Source organism: Mandrillus leucophaeus, unplaced genomic scaffold (assembly GCF_000951045.1).
Source record: "Mandrillus leucophaeus isolate KB7577 unplaced genomic scaffold, Mleu.le_1.0 Scaffold189, whole genome shotgun sequence".
In the NCBI taxonomy this organism is placed as follows: Eukaryota; Metazoa; Chordata; class Mammalia; order Primates; family Cercopithecidae; genus Mandrillus; species Mandrillus leucophaeus.
Window position 1 is genome coordinate 4,871,186 of NW_012101909.1, and position 6,221 is coordinate 4,877,406.

The 6,221-nt window shown below is 37.4% G+C and overlaps 1 long non-coding RNA gene across 1 annotated transcript in view; it reads right to left on the reverse strand.

The window, feature by feature from the left end:
- LOC105538283 overlaps nucleotides 1-5,604 on the reverse strand; it is an 82,326-nt gene extending 76,722 nt beyond the window's left edge. The window contains exon 1 of the long non-coding RNA XR_001005873.1: nucleotides 5,520-5,604. This is a non-coding gene — a long non-coding RNA (uncharacterized LOC105538283). The remainder of the gene's footprint in view (nucleotides 1-5,519) is intronic.
- Between the last annotated feature and the right edge of the window lie 617 nt (nucleotides 5,605-6,221).

The window sequence follows — 6,221 nt, forward strand, 5'->3', positions numbered from 1 at the left end:
GTTATCATCTCCTGTCTGTGGATGCCCTTGACACTTTATGCCCCATCTTACAAATGGGTGCTTTTATTCTTTATACTTCCCGGGGTCTTTACAAACCACCTCCTCACTTATCTCAATATCCTAAGTGCATATGTATACACCTCCTCCCCTTCAAGCTGAGAGTTCCTTTCAGATAAGGACAGTGTTGGATTCTGACTTGAAAGAGCAGATCTTATTGCAAAGCTTGACGCACAGTTAAAGCTCAATTAGTAGTTGTCAAATGAATGAATGAATTGGTAATAGCTCTCCCTATTATGCAGGCTGACTGAAGGAGATGAAAATTACAGTCCTTGTTGTTTACTCTTTAACTACAAGACATCGAATTTTGTATTTCTCTTAGCTTATTGTGAGATATATTGGAATAAATAGCGAACATATTTTTACTAAATTTACATTACATTATTTTCCTAGGACAAAAATATGTCTGTGTACCACTCTGCCTTTATTTATTATGCCCCCAAACATCCCCCTATACAGTCTCACATTACCCTCTGTCTGCCCATGTTTTAGGCTCATTCCCCAGACTGTCTTAAGAGTTATTTCTTGCCTGCACAACTCCATCCTACAAGAGGAAATTTCCCAACCACACATGAAAGCTGTCTATCTTATTTGTGGTTGAGAGAGCTTGAAGGAGAGTAAGTGACTGTGAGTATTCAAGAGTAAACTCAGTACATGTTAAAGTTTACAGAATCCTAAAGATTGAGAAGAGATTAATGGCTTGGATAGGAGTTAAAAATCTACTATTTTACCATACTTTTCTAATCCCTACAATTTTGGGGAAAATCATTTTTGCACCAAGAACTACAGACTAATAACTTTTTCTATTTATTTTACTGAAGCATTTTATATGCAGCTGAGAAATGACTGCTCATTAAAACTAAGTGCAAGCATTGATGATAAAATATTCTAGAATTTTTACATAGAAAACCAGAAACTGAAAGCATTCCTTTACATATGGTAAAGAAAAATGTGCAATCTTCATTTTCAAGGCTGAAGAGCATTTGAAACATGTATATTTACATATATACATAAACATATATACAGATACATTACACATATTTATTTTTGAATCAAGATGTCTATTACCATCATCATCATCATCTCATCATTATTATCATTATCATTATCATCAACTAGCACTTACTGAGCACCATTTATTAATTGTTCACTGGACTAAATGGCATTTCCCTTGCCAGAGACTGATAGAATTGAATAAAGATTTGTGAATTCTCTGAAGGAAGGGACAAGGGGCACTTCTTGAATAAATATCTAAAGTGTTGTTATCACCATAATCTAGAGACTCTCCACCAAATATCCACAGGGAAAATTAGAGTCAAACTCCTTTGATATCTTGTAAAAGATAAAAATTCTTGCTATATCATTGAAAAAAAACCACAACCTATCACTTATTAATAAACACCTCAGAAGATCATCTAACAGGGTCAAGCCATAACTTCTTCTTCTGCCTTGTAGCACTTCTCACGTCTATGTTAAATAGTCTGTGGAACCCTCATTTTCTACGGAATACCATTTTTTCCCCGATGGTAAAAACACTTACACTGGATCCACTGAGACACTCCTGAAGCAGTTCACAGAGGCTGAGCTGATTGTGCTATTGTACACTTTGGTGGCTGGTCCTTTTAGGAGAGAAAGCTCATAATCACTTCACAATAGTTTTACCCCATGAGATTTTTATCTAACTTATTTCCAGATGAAGGGAATTTTCTTAAGCTAGACTGCAGAACCTTGTAGTGGAGAAGAGAACCACTGCTTATAGTTATTTTCCTTACTTTTTGTTTTTGTTTTTTGAAAGAAAGTGACTTTTAGAAGCGAAATTGTAAAGTTAAACACAGTCCTTTTTCAACCCTGATTTGCTTGTTCCATATTCTCTTCCTATTGAGCTATTTCTTTCTTTTTCTCCTTTATCGTTCTTCCTACCTCCATACTTCTCAAATAATGTTCTTAGTGAAGATGCTCATACCTCTCGATTACAGCTTTCTGTGAATTTAGCTTACAGTTATCTCTGTAAAAGGATTGTTTAAGTTTCCTTTTAAACATCATCCTGGCATGCTTAGAATTCTGCTAAAAATATTTCATATAGCAGTGAATGAATAAGAGCAAACTCTTTTGCAATCAAAATTAGGTTTCTGACTTTTCTACCTAATTTAGTTCTGCTTAGATTAAGTAGCAATTTTTTGGCCAGGCATGGTGGTTCATGCCTGTAATCTCAGCACTTTGGGAGGCTGAGGCGGGAAGATCATCTGAGGTCAGGAGTCCGAGACCAACCTGGCCAACATGGCAAAACCCCATCTCTACTAAAAATACAAAAATTAGCCAGGTGTGGTGGAGCATGCCTGTCATTCTAGCTATTTGGGAGGCTGAGGCAGGAGAATCACTTGAACCTGGGAGGTGGAGGTTGCTGTGAGCCGAGATCATGCCACTGCACTCCAGCCTGGGCGACAGAGTGAGACTCTGTCTCAAAACAACAATAACAACAACAAAGTGTTATTAATCACTACTAGTCACCTGGAGTACATTAGTCATGCTGTTCTCTTCTTCCTACCCTTTTATAAGGAAGTCATTCCACCTGTTGCAGAAACAGGATAACCTATGCTCAACCCTCCTGCTTAGAGGGTGTGGATGGTCTTGAACTCTAATTCTTCCAAATAAGGTTGCGTTGGTGGCTGTTCGTGAGACTAAAACACAAGCATGCTGAAATATTCCAGATGCCTTCTATCCAATATTTTATTTGTAACCTGCATAAGAGATGTAAATAAAACTGACTTTTATCTTGATTCAGTCACTCCTCAGTTAATCACAAATGCACAGTTTAACATGAAATTCAATTTATACTTCTAACTTATCACTGCACAGTCTTAGATTATGTTAAAGAAATTTGATTCAGTCTTAACAAGTGCCTCAATGTGTGTTTTTTAAAAAAATTAGTGGTTTCTCTCATAAAACTTTAAACAAAAACTGAAGCATATAAAGTTATGAGATATATTTAATTATGTGGTTCTTGAAACAGGCTATGAATATTGTTCCCCATGGTAACATTCATAAATATTAGATATTTGAAATTTTAGTGGAATAAGTGTGTGGCTACCCTTGCTGAGTACTTATATAAAAAGAATATTGATTTGGATTATGAAACCAGTAACTTAAAATCATAAGAGTGTTGGCATTGGAAGGAAGGAGATCTTAGAGATACTGCTGCTAGTATATTAGAACCTGTCTGAAGCATTCTTTCAATAAATTTGAAGGAATTCTACATCAGTCCTATGGGCACTTAAGTTAATGGAATAAAGATTCTTATTTTTTGGTACAACATTTAATTTTCCTAGGGGTAATATTTTCGGCTAGTCATTGGCATCAAGACTTTAATTTGGAATTCTTTAAGCACAGACTCATGATTACACATTACACATATGATAATAATGTGAATTACAGCCTTCAGAAGTGATGTTTACATCATTGCACCTTTTTTTCTCACTGCCATTCCTTCATCAACAAGTATTTATTAAGCACCTACTGTGTGCTAGCTATTATTTTGGGTGCTGCAGATCACAGTTATGAACTTTGTAGGCAAGAGTTCTGTTTGAACTCTTGCATTTGTGATTTGTGGCATTTGTGATTAACTGAGGAGTGACTGAATCAAGATAAAAGTCAGTTTTATTTACATCTCTTATGCAGGTTACAAATAAAATATTGGATAGAAGGCATCTGGAACATTTCAGCATGCTTGTGTTTTAGTCTCACGAACAGCCACCAACGCAACCTTATTTGGAAGAATTAGAGTTCAAGACCATCCACACCCTCTAAGCAGGAGGGTTGAGCATAGGTTATCCTGTTTCTGCAACAGGTGGAATGAGTTCCTTACAAAAGGGTAGGAAGAAGAGAACAGCATGACTAATGTACTCCAGGTGACTAGCAGTGATTAAAAACACTTTGTTGTTGTTGTTGTTGTTTTGAGACGGAGTCTCACTCTGTCGCCCAGGCTGGAGTGCAGTGGCATGATCTCGGCTCACAGCAACCTCCACCTCCCAGGTTCAAGTGCTTCTCCTGCCTCAGTCTCCCAAAGAGCTTACGCTTTTTCAAGGGAGCCATATTACTATAAGCAAGCAAAAAAATGAACGAATGAAGAATAAGGAAGAAAATAAGACAGTGCAATGTGATAGAAAATGTATGGCACTTTTATAGACAGATTTTTGAGAGCATGAAAGACAAAAAAAAAAAAAAACTATGCAAAGCTATGAAAGAAGATTATGGCAGATGGAGAGATCAACTAGTACAATGGCTCTGAGAATAATGTGTAGGAAGCAGAAAGAGGATAGGCATTTGTGAGTGAGTCAGTCCTCCTCTTCCCAGCGTTTCTTTCACCTTTTCCCACTGTACTGCATCTGTTCAGGCCTATTCCCTTGGACTTTGCTCTATTCTCATCAATCTTATGGTCTTCTTGCTTTCAAGCTCTATTCATTCCTTATTGACACTCACAATGTCTTTCTGTATCAGAGTTCTATTTCCCTTGTCCTGAACAAAGACTGCTTATAGAGTAAACCAAAACCCTCAGGCTTATCTCCCGTAGCCTCCATCATCTGACTCCAACTCCTAATGCTTCCACTCATATGTCCTCTACTGCAAATGTACAGTGCTATTTCTCACCGTAATGTGTTTGTTCAGATCTTTCTCAAACAGCCACCTTGCATAGCTCCTTCCTAATTCTGTTCATATGTTCAAATCCTGCCTATACTTTAGGCTATATACTCAAGACACTAAGATCTAACACTAAACTTTACCTTAAAATCTTCACTATTTATTATAGCCTGAAATATCCCCATTTCCTTTCAAAGTCTATGGCAATTCCTATCTGTATAATTTATTTGTTCATTAAGTTCTGCTTTGTAATACCTTTTCTTTTATTAACAATTAATATTATTTACTTTTGATCTTTATTTATCTGTTCATATGGTTGTTTTTGGTCTCTCCAACTAATTGTGACTATTTTGAGAGAAAAACCATGTTTCATGTTCCTTCCATTATCTTAGCCAAGCCCAGTGCTAAGGATATTATTGGTGCTCAATAACTGCTTATGATTTAAGTTCAGCTGAACATAACTCTGTCTGACTGAATACATGGAGGAATGATTTTGATGCACTTGCCTCTAATCTGGCAGTTCCCTTCTTCCACGCTCATATAAAAGGAATGAGTTATTATGGTACATACAATACTAAAATAGAAAGTCTCTTCAATTCTTGCTCCAAGCCCTTTTCCCAGCAATATTTGTGAAATGTACATTAGCTCTCAACTCTATTGACTCAGAAACAGAAAATCTCAGGAGGTAACACAACACAGGCAAATTAATGATTTGTGAGTGATGAATGGAATGGCACTGAAATAGATGAGAGACCCCAAGGAAAGCTGTCTAGCCAACATGGAATAGGAGTAGCAAAGAAACAAATCCATTTAAATAAGTGCCATACCTCCTATAAAATCCTACGAAACCAAGAACAATCAACACTGTGAACTACTTGCTGATGCCAGTCTTGCTGATGGTATAATTTTCCTAAAAAAAGAAAAGAAAGAAAATTTTATGCACTAAAGGATAATATGTGAAATCTTTTATTTTTGACTATGGATATAATTTAGTGTAATCACTTATTTTAAAATGAGGAAATTGCACCCAGACTGGGAGAATCACTTGCAGAGACGACCCTGGTATGGAGACACTGCTCCCTATATCATTGCCGCCTGCGGGAGAGAGGCGCTATTTCTAGTGCAAAGTGGCAGTTGCAGGGACTGGTTTCAATTGTCAGCCTCTTTGCTGTAACTGGAATTTTCTCATGAGCACCCTCTCACCAGGTCATGAATAACACTTAAAAGGCCTGAATCCGCTCACTCCCACTTCCTCCTTGGCCAATGGAAGGACTAAGTTGAGGAATCAGCAGGCTGTCTCAACCTACCACCTCATACTCCCACATACTCCCAGCACCCTTGTTCACATCCTGCCTCTTCTCTCAACTCCACATTGCTTGGTTCTTTCTCTTTGTTTTTGTTTTTTGAGATGGAGTCTTGCTCTGTCACCCAGGCTGGAGAGCAGTGGCACGATATTGGCTCACTGCAACCTCTGTCTTCTAGGTTCAAGTGATTCTCTTGCCTTAGCCTCCTGAGTAGCTGGGATTACA